Raw genomic sequence first — 11,046 nt, forward strand, 5'->3', positions numbered from 1 at the left:
AATGTTCTTTCTTTTTCATCTCTGTCTGTTTCTCTTTTTATTCAATAACTATTATGCTCAGTCTTTGTAGTGTGTACTGAATCAAGATGACAGACAAACACTCTTAGGTTCTAGCATATTTATGGTTCTTGCCCTCAGAGGTCTTACAATTTATCAAAGAAGATAAAGAAGATAGATAATTAAAGAAGTGATTACAATAAAGTATGTAAAAAATGTTATGATGAGGGAATTCCTGGGAGCCATGGACCCCATTGTAAGAGATCTGGTCTTATCTAAGCATGAGTATGAAAGAAACCTAGTAGAAATAACATCAAGATCTGATTATGAATTAAGGAAAGAGATTAACGAAGAACAGGACTTATATGTACATTTTAATTTCTGTCTTTCCCAATTCCTACAATAAATAAAAATATTTATTCTGTTGAAGAAATAAGAATGGAAAGGAGAAGTATTCCAGGCATATCCTGATATAACATTAAAAAAAAATGGAGATACAAGTCCAGACATTTCTAACTCTAAAGCCGAGAGTTTTACTGCACAGCAGGGCTTTGCAAACTATAATTCCCTAAACATCCAGCACACTAAGTACTGTTAGATTGTAGAAATACAAATTTATTGGCCCCACCTGACCAACAGAATCAGAACCTCTTGGGGATAAGTCCCAACAATCTGTTTCATTCTACCCTCTAGTTGATTCTGGTGCTCCTGAAGTATGAGAACTGCAGCTCTAAACATGATGAGGGAGAGTGAATAACAGTGTGTTGGATGGGTAACACTCCCCAAGGAGTTTAACATCAAATAGAGGTATAAGAGAAGCTCACACACACACACACACAAATCAAAGTGAAGGCCATAAAGTTGCCATGTAAGTAATCCTACAACTTCACAAGAATTCAGTATAAGAGAATTCAGTGTGTTTGAATGATCAAGAAAGTGATTAGGAAAGACCTACTGAAGAAGATGACACTGAACTGGAACTTGAAGGTTAGGGATGATCCTGACAGAAAGTAAGAGAAGTCCTTCCAGAAAGAAGGAGCAGCCCTGATCATACAAGTTTGGCAATGAGCAAGTAGACAAGTAGCAAGTAGAGCCTAAGGGCATTCTGTGGACCAGAACAATGGCAGGATGCTTTGGCCTTGCAACATATCACTGGGAAATGCCCATGCACAGTAATACTTCAGAAGAGCTGATCTTGTCCACACTGAGAGATCAGTTAGGACTAGTAGGGATAATGGGTTGAGAAGCAGTGATCTAATAAGCCTCCAAAGTTTTATAAATGAGTGTAGGGGAGGAAAATGATTTTCCCTCTACCTTTATAAGTTCTTAGCTGATACCTCCGCAATAAAAGCCATATGAACAACAGAAAACTAAAAAGTTTATTAACATGCATACCTCGTATATACCTGGGAGATACTTAGAGAGAAATGAGTAACTCTCAAATATGGCTTAGATTTCAGGCTCACATACCATCTTGATGGGGAAAGGATAGACTTCTTAGGAGAAAGTGACTGATTCATAGAAATGAGCCCTTAGAAAAATGGATAGGAGGATTGATAGTTTGTGACAGTTTATCTGTGTGTGATGTGACTTCTAATCTTCTCTCCTGTGATATGACTCAGTCTTCATTGGTTGATAAACCTCCAGGGGAGAGGAATTATGACATTTGGGTTGATTTTGGAGAATCTGTCTCTAGGCAGATAAGGGGAGTTCAGAGAATTTTCTCCCTCCATTAGTTATTTTTCAAGTGCCTGCAGCTCAAAATAAGCAATATATCAAGATGGTGTATTTTGGAATGGCAAGTCCTATACCCCCAAAGTCATATAAGTACATATATATCTTTTATTTTTTATTTTATTTTATTTATTTATTTATTTAGAGAGACAGAGAGAGAGCGAGAGTATGTGCAGGATGGGGAGAGGTAGAGTGAGAGGGAGGGAGAGACAATCTTAAGCTGCCTCCGTGCTCAGTGCAGAGCCCTATGCAGGACCCAGTCTTGTGATCCTGAGATCATGACCTGAGCTGAGAATATGGCCTGAGCTGAAATCAAGAGTCAGACACTTAACCGACCGAGCCACCCAGGTGCCCCCAAAAGTCATATTTTTGGTGGCATATTTTACTACCTTCATGAGGAAACTGAGGCTTAGCAAGGTTAAATGATTTGCAAATATCACACAGAGATTAAGCAGAGATTAGAACCGGGACTTCTTGTTGCATTTTTGCATCAAAGTCAGGGAACCAACTTTGCAGGCTCTAATGCTACAGGTCAACTCTTCAGGTCAGAGTTACAGAGCATAACAGAAAAAGTAATGGAAAGGAGAGACGGAGGGGAGCAAGGTGATAGAATTTATTAGAAAATAAATTCTCTACAAGCCTTCAGGCAGACAAGTAGATCAGAAATGAATTTAAAAAGTCATATTTAAGAATTTTCCTAGAAAAATATCCCCACCCAAATAATATTATTTGAAAGAGAAAAATAAGTCAATAAGCTCAAGTCATCTTGAGATGAATTATATTCCAAAGTTGTAGACACCAGTGTGGATTGCAGGGGATCTATTTCTCCCTCAAACTGAAGAGATTCAATATTAATAGCCGCCTAATTACAAGGAAATTTTGCTATCTTGACATGTGAAGCAGAAAGTGGTACTACTAAAACAAACAAGGGCAGTGGTAGTGCCTTAGGCAGCCCAGATTCTCAAAGGCTCTGGCCATACTGCCCCCCCAACCAACCTTCATAACCTTTGCCAATGGGCCCAAAAGGAATTTCAAGTCAGTTAAGGGGCAGTAAAAGGAGAACCCAAGAGGAGAGGGGCCAAAAAAGGCAGTGGAAAAAGATAAATCATCAGACAAGAATGTGCAAACTAAGGAGAAAAAGGGAGCAAAACGAAAAGAGGCAGATAGGTCTGCAAGAAATCAGTCTCTGAAGAAGCAGGAGGGGAAGAAGCCACATCTGATGCACATCAGACTTTTCAGTGTTATCCATGCTGCCCTTACCTCACTTCTTGTGCAGTCCAAAGTAATATTTTTATCAACTGTTTTGCAAATACAAGTTTTAATGGCACAGAAAGGCATTTTTGTCATCTCATCCCATTTCATAAGTATATTCTTAAAGACTTTGTGTAACTGCTTTACGAAGTGAAATTTTATGCTGCTGGGGTTTTCTTGATGCATGTGCATCCAAAAACGATAAGGATGTGGAATTAACAGAACTTTATCTTGTGTGTCAACTGAACATTTCGATATTAGATGACTAAAAGAACAAAGTTGGAAAACCAGTGTTCAGTAGGAGAGAATTGTAAAGATATGGAAAAAAGGCATAAATTTCATCCCACACACAACTTGGGGCTGTGAACTTTGTGTAAATTAGCACCACATCTATTTCTGGCATGTTACATGCAAGTTAACATATTTTATATTTCAAACAAACAATGAGAAACATGGACATTTCCACTTAAGAGAATTACATTCTAGGAAATGACCTTTCCAGGCTAGTGAATGTAAAATATCGAGGTCGTTCAAGAAACAAATAGTTGGCACCTAGGGAAATTGGAATATTTAAAAATATGCCTTGAAGAGCTAAATGACCTTTACTTTTTCTCACTAAATATAAAATGCTCACCTGCGTCCAGATTACACATTTACTAGGAAAGTTTGATTTGAGGTGTTCAAGCATTTAGACTTAGGGCATTTGACTTACCAAAACTCATAGCATTAAAAATGAAGAGGAGTTTGCCTGGGAAATTTCTTATCTGTAGAGCTAATGCCCCAGGAGAAAAGCGAATGGAAATTCACTATGATCTAATGCATTTATATAAAACACAAAGCAACCTCCATCTTCACTTGCAAACAACTTTGCAGTTAAAGGATGTAGTTTCCCCTTTTCTCTAATTTGGCCAGGTAATTAGGGGCTTATATCAGCCATTGGAGCTATTGCATTGTTTCAATTTTGTTAACACCACATTTAGATCAACAGGTAATTAGGGGTCCTTCTGTAATGCCTCTATAATTGGGTCATGGACTGTTTTTCAAGCATTTTCTCTCCAATGTCATAAAATTATGATTTCTCACTTATATGCTAAAAATCAATGATGCCTATTCAATAAATAGAAAAAAAATAAATGAATTTAAAAAATTACTACAAAATCCAGATTTCATTCTTACTGTCTTAGAAAAGAACCCTGTTAGAGTTTGAGTAGTTCCCCTTTTCTCCAGTGTTTTGCTTTCCTCTGTTTTTTTTTTTTTTTTTCCCAGAGCCCTTTTGGTATGGACCATAATGGAAATGGACATTTATTTATATAATTTGAATGTTTCTCATCTTAAATTCTTCAACTGATACCACTCCTACTGCATACTTATCAATGTGGAAAAATTATATAACCAAAAATAATAGCTTTGTCTACTATTGGAAAAAGGTATATAATGGAATGGAAGCAGTCTTGGTGGTAGTATGAAAGGCTGGCAAGTTCAATTCCAACTCCTTTCAAATGGATAGAATGGTCTCATTGGTATTTCCAATACATTATAATTGTTCGTGTGGGCTTGATTTTCTGTTGGGAATGAGTGATGTTACTTCTCAAAGAGCTCTAAGCAATTAAGACTTCAGAAGGAGAGTGAATATATTTGCATAAACTGTACAGTTCCATTTTTAAATTATGTAAGTAAATGTAAGGACCTGGTCTTCAAAGTACAGCTAATAAATGTCTATTTTTTAGAAATAGAACATTAAGTGTAATCTGTTATCTTTTCTGATTTGCTGTAGCAGCAATGGTATCTTTGGTGGTGATTGCAGGTGGAAATTGAAAACAAAAGGATGGACTCCAACACAAAGTAGCATCAATGCCAACTAGCATATTTAAGACATAGCAAGAGAATGCTGAAGGAATATATTTCACATCCCTTAAGGGAGAACCACAGGGTCCAAACACAAAACTAATGCAACTCTTGAGTTACTATTTGTGGTTGGTGATGAAGTAAATCAAATGAGGAAAAGACATTTCTATGATTTCAAAATCTGTGTCCCTGTTCAATCAGCTCCTGGGTTAAAGACAACTTTATGAGGAAAAGCATCTTGGCCTCAGATCTCAGATCAAATTTCTCTTGCTTTATTAACCCATAACTTGCTCATTTCTCTAGTACTGGGGGGGGGGAGTCAAAATCAGGGTCACTAGGGTAAAATGTTTCTAGTGAGGATGGAGACATGCTCTGTAATAGAGAAGGTCTCATCATAAAACATTGTATCTTTGAAAAGGAAGCTCAAAGTCAGCATCCTTAGCAACTCTGGCACACAGAGTTCTGGAACTGAATTGGTAAAATTGACACTCTGTGGGTATTTATTTTGTTTTACATGATTCCGAGTGTGTCCACTAATATTTCCCAAAGTCAGATGTGTAAATTATGGCAAACTAAAATGTTCTTTCACAGTCTCTTAATAAAATGTGCACATTGATTGACTCCAAAATTCAACTTCTAATAATTTGTCCTAATAAAATAATGTATGATGTATATGAAAGGCCAGAGCAATGTAGATGTCATCAATAAATAATTTGGTTAAAAATATAGTACTTCCAGACAATGCAAGAATGTGCACCTGTTATAAACAAACCTTTAAAAAGTTTTTAGGGGCGCCTGGGTGGCTCAGTCAGTTGATTGTCTCTGCCTTCGGCTCAGGTCATGATCTCACGGTCTGTGAGTTCGAGCCCTGCGTTGAGCTCTGTGCTGGCAGCTCCAAGCCTGGAGCCTGTTTCAGATTCTGTGTATCCCTCTCTCTCTCTGCCCCTCCCCTGCTCATGCTCTGTCTCTCTCTCTGTCAAAAATAAATAAACATTAAAAAAATTTAAAAAAAAGTATTTATGGACCTGGAAAATGATTATGATATGTTAAGGAGGAAAAAGTTAATGGAACATATATAGCTGTCATAGACTCTAAGTCTAAAGTTCTCTTTTGGCCAGCAAAAGAGCGGATGCAGGATTAAAGCAAGAGATGGCTGTCCGGGAAAAGACAAGAGCCCCAAATAAGGGTCTTTGCCCCGTATTTATTCAGATAAGAAGGCTTACAGAAATGATGGACATGTACAAAGAAACAAAGAAACTGTGAACATTAACTTGGGGACGTGAGGGAAAAAGGGGGTTTTGAAGATATACAGTGTTTGGGGTTTGGGTCAATATAAAACAAAATCCAGGTGCCGGGCAGTCAGGAGGAAGGTTGCTTACAGCAGACATGAGGCAGCACATCTGTTTATCTTTACTAGCCTAAGGGATGAGACAGGTGGGGTAACCTCAGGGTTGACAAGGCACCTTTTCCTTTGTTAACCACATCCACTCTGGGTTGCTTTGCCTGCAGCACAGCAGTCCATAATCCAATTCACCAATTTATCTAACCTGGCCCTATCCTCTTGTGAAAGCAGCTTTTCTGCTACACTACTAAATTGGAGGTGCTTCCACCCTGAATATCTAATCTTGTTTGTTTCATATACCTATGTATTGGGAAACTTTATGCTCATTCCTATTTTAGGCCTTTGCCACTCCCTCTCTATTCTGGGGATCTGCACCCCCTCTCTATTTTGAGGTGCCTTTGCACCTCCCTATTCCTGACACCTTTGTGCCTCCCTATTCTTGGGGTGCCTTTGCACCCCCTATTCTTGGAGTGACAATCTGCTTTACCCAAACTCACGTATGAGCATTTTATGACTTTGTATTTCTTTATGCCTTATTAATCCATTGATGTAAGCCTGTGGGCTTCCTAAACTTATCCCCCACATATAGCAAACAATACCAATTTGCAAAATAGTCTGTTTGGATTTAAGAATTTATGTATATGATACGCCATATGATGACTTTTAATTTTTATTCTCTGCATATGTATTTTCTCATTTTAACCAATAAATATGAAATATTTGTAAAGCAAAAACTAAAGTAACTTAAAAAACAATTTGCCCAAGATAGCTAAAATATTGAGTTTGTGTTATATCTGTTGACTTTCTGGGATCATTTCCATCATGCCTGGAAAGAACAACCTGGCTCTCTCTCTTAACAACTTCAATACAAAGTTGGCATCCTGGGTTCATCTGTTCATTGGGAAAAAAAAAAAAAAAAGAAAAAGCAGGTCTCCATAGCACCTTCCTCTAGTTTACCATCCCCAAGTAGCAGGAGAAAATTTTCCTAGATATCAGACCTGCCATATTTTACAACATCAAAGAATAACACTCAACAATGTCTCCCTCAAGCTGTGGGTTGGGTAAGAGAGCAGGCAGGGGAATGTAATCATTGGTCACATTCTCATCCTGTTCCCAAACATGTCAACACTATCTGGGGGAAGAGTTAGAATATCAGGCTTAATCATTCATTGCATGTTTCCAGGGGAGCCTGGAACCATGATTGATCCTTGGCTAAACTCTGGAAATGTGGCCCTCAGAATTCTTTTATGTTACTAATTGATGATGTTATGTATCCCTGTAGGGATGGGGCATACTGCACCAGCTTGTCAGGACTTGTCAGCATGGATTCATGCAAACATGAAGATTGGGGATGCTCCTCATTTCACTATTGGGATTCTGAATTTCAGTTACGATGGTTGATTGCATAGCAGAGTGTATCAATTCTCCACGAAAACCTTGGATCTCAAGACTCGAGCAGGCTTCCCTGGGCAGAGACATTTTGCATGCATCTCCACAGTCCCCAGCTAGAGGGGAAAATGCATCTTGTATGATCAAAGAAGAAGGACTCAGAAGCTCGTGCTTGACGTCTCTGGACTCCTTCCAATGAATACCTTTGTCCTGCTCCTGGCTGTGAATATAGCCTGCTGTTGAGGTTTGTGAGTCCTGCTAGTGAATTAGACAGCTTCAAGGTGGTAGTCAGACCCCCACAATATAACCTCTCCATTCCACCCACAATTCCCAAGGCACATAGTCTGTTGTCATTTCTGTTCCCTACAAAGATGGCATTTGATATTTGCCTAAAATTCATCCGTTTAATAATCTTACTGAGCAACAGAATCTAAGAGGCTTACCTCAGTGGCCTTCTCTTTTTGTCATGTGAGGAATTTGCACTTCTACACCCCCAGATAAAGACCTCACTGAGACACTTGAGAAGCAAAATGCTATTGTGAACTAGAGAGCAGTATAAACAGTAGTGAGATCTCCATCCCGAATAAAGGACAGAATGCGAGAAAGGGGCACAGGCAGAAGACTGACCATGGTTGCTGTAGAGAAAACCAACAGAAATAAGCTAAGTATCTAGTACCCCAGCAGCTGTTTTGGTTGGTTCTATTGGTTCTTTGTTGTCACTTGATTTGGGGAATTATTTAGACTAGTCACTGATGCTATGTCACTCATCTGATACCTTTTGTCCCTGAAGAATTATTGGTTCCTTCCTCCGAGTTTTATCCCTTGCGCTCTATATTTTGTTCCTTCAGCTTTTCTTCCTAGGAAACAATTTTAAGTCATTAATCATTTGTTGAACGTCTCTGAGATGTTTTGAAGTTTTATATACTATGCTTCAAGTATAATGCTCCTTTGGGGCACCCAGGTGACTCAGTCCGTTAAGCATCTGACTTCAGCTGAGGTTATGATCTCGCGGTTCATGATTTCAAGCCCTGCATCAGGTTCTGTGCTGACAGTTCAGAGCCTGGAACATGCTTCAGAGTCTGTGTCTCCCTCTCTCTCTGCCCCTCTCCTGCTTGTGCTCTGTGTCTCTCTCTCTCTCTCTCTCTCTCTCTCTCTATATATATATATATATATATATACATATATATATATATATAAACATTAAAACATTTTTTTTAAAGTATAAAGTTCCTTTAATAACATAACTATTATTTTAGCTATTGCTATAGATCTACTGGAAAACCAACTTCCATTTATATGTTTCCCCTTTGCACACAGATCTTTCCTATGTCTCAGATAGTTGGGTGAATAGAATTTTCCTAAGTATTTAGATTTCTGGGAGTCTCCTGAAATAGGAAAATCAAGAGTGGGTGACTAGACAGTATAGTTTTGCTTTGTGGGCATTTGTAATTTGAATTCTGTGGATCAGATTATAATAATGAGTTTTACTGTCACAATGGTGAATTTAGTCATTATTCTTAAATAAATTTAAAACTTTCTCAGAAAACTAAAATTAAAAAAAAAGTAAAAGCAAATACTCATGCTTGAATAAATTTCTTCAAGCTGATGAGTTCATTTAGAGCCATTTTATTTTTGTTAAATTGTCTCTATCTTATTCCTTTGGTTGATATTACCAGAACTGTTTTCTGGTATTTTCTCTTCTCTCTTCACCTTAAAATTCAAGATGAGTTCCTGAGTAGGCAGGGAAACAGCAGAACATCTGATTAGCACTTTGTTATCTGTTCTTTGACAACAATGGTTGAACTGTTACTATATTTAGTGAGACTTCCAATTCAATCCAGATCAGTATTAAAATCTTTTACGCAATGTCCCTTCTATTCTAAAAGGAAGATACCAATGTTTTTCATCTTATAATTCTTCAACTTCCACAATCTTTGAATTAGGTCAGACAATTAAATAACATTGGAACAGAAACGTATATTTGTCACACAATAGTAAAGTTGACCCATCTGACCATTTGAATATTAAATGCCTTGAGGATGATTTCTACTGGATCTGTCACTCACGGAGTGTTAGGGGGGAATATAGCATGTAACAGAATGAAGTCAGTTATTTTCTATAGTGTTAAGCAATTATGCTCTTATTGACAAAGATAAAATGCTTACTTACCTGCAAAGTAACAGATTATATCTAAGATAAGACATCTTATTGACATCTATATCTAAGATAAGGTTATCTTATTGACAAAGATAAAATGCTTACTTACCCTGCAAAGTAACAGATTATATCTAACCCATTGGATAGTAAAATGCTCTTTTACCAGATTTATGTAAATAAACACAGTATTTTTATTAATATGAAGATTTTTTTCAAAAAATTTTTGAATTTATTTTAAAAATAATGTAAGCGCAGTTTCTCTTCTTCCTCCTAGACACATTCTTCACCACCTGTTAAAATCCAGGGGGACAACTGGATACCACGCACTGAGAGTTTGGAAAGCAAAATGTGCCAAGGTAAAGTTTAAGTCTGGGCAGACAGCCTAGAGAGGTAAATGCATAGAAACTAACACATGATATCTTCTAGCAGTTATGCAAATGACATGGTGTTCAAGACAGAAGAAAGATCCAAGCTGAAGGGTCAAAAGAAAGCCCAATAAGGCCTCCTTAGAGAAGGTGTAAAAGAGAACGTCTTCACTTAGCGGTATAGTCAAAATCCACCTGTGCAGCTTTTGGTTAAGCAACTTAATATGTCTACATTTCAATTACTTTGACTGAAAAGAGGAAACATGACAGCTTGTAGTAGAATATTTCACAAGTGCTGTCTGACCCAGTTTTGCGATCATCGGTAGAAACTCTCAATATTCTGTGAGAAATTTGCCAATCTCTTTCCTTATCAGACTCAAGCACTCCTGGGTTACAACACACACATCCAACTGACTGAGCCCCCAGATGATAAACATACCTCTTCCTTAGGCCTGAGGAATTATTCTAACTGATCTACAGAAAGTCCGTGAAACTTCTCCAACTCCACCTCGCTTGCCACATATAAACTTTGCCCTAGAGTTCCAGGTTGCTATTATTCTTTTCTCTAGGTGCACCCTCCTGTGTGGCCCTGCATGGCAGTATTCTCACAGACAAAACTGTAAGTAATAAAGAATTCTGCTTTTTCTCTAACTGGGGACCATTTGTTATGTCCCACCATCATCTGAACCTAACAGATATTAAAATACAGCACTAACTTTATAATTTATAAAGATTATGTGACATGATGCATGTAGTTTGCTTAGCATACTACCTAATACATACTTATTTTCCCCTCAGCACACACGATTTTTGTTGTGTTTTGTTTTTTACCCAGTGAGAAACTCTCCAGGCCACAAGATGGGAAACCTCCATGGTTCCATGGAGGAACAGAACCAGAAAAACAACAAAAGCTTGGCTTTTAAATTCACTATTTAGAAAAATATTGATTAGATAGAACCAATACTT

Source organism: Leopardus geoffroyi, chromosome C1 (genome assembly GCF_018350155.1).
Source record: "Leopardus geoffroyi isolate Oge1 chromosome C1, O.geoffroyi_Oge1_pat1.0, whole genome shotgun sequence".
Lineage (NCBI taxonomy): Eukaryota > Metazoa > Chordata > Mammalia > Carnivora > Felidae > Leopardus > Leopardus geoffroyi.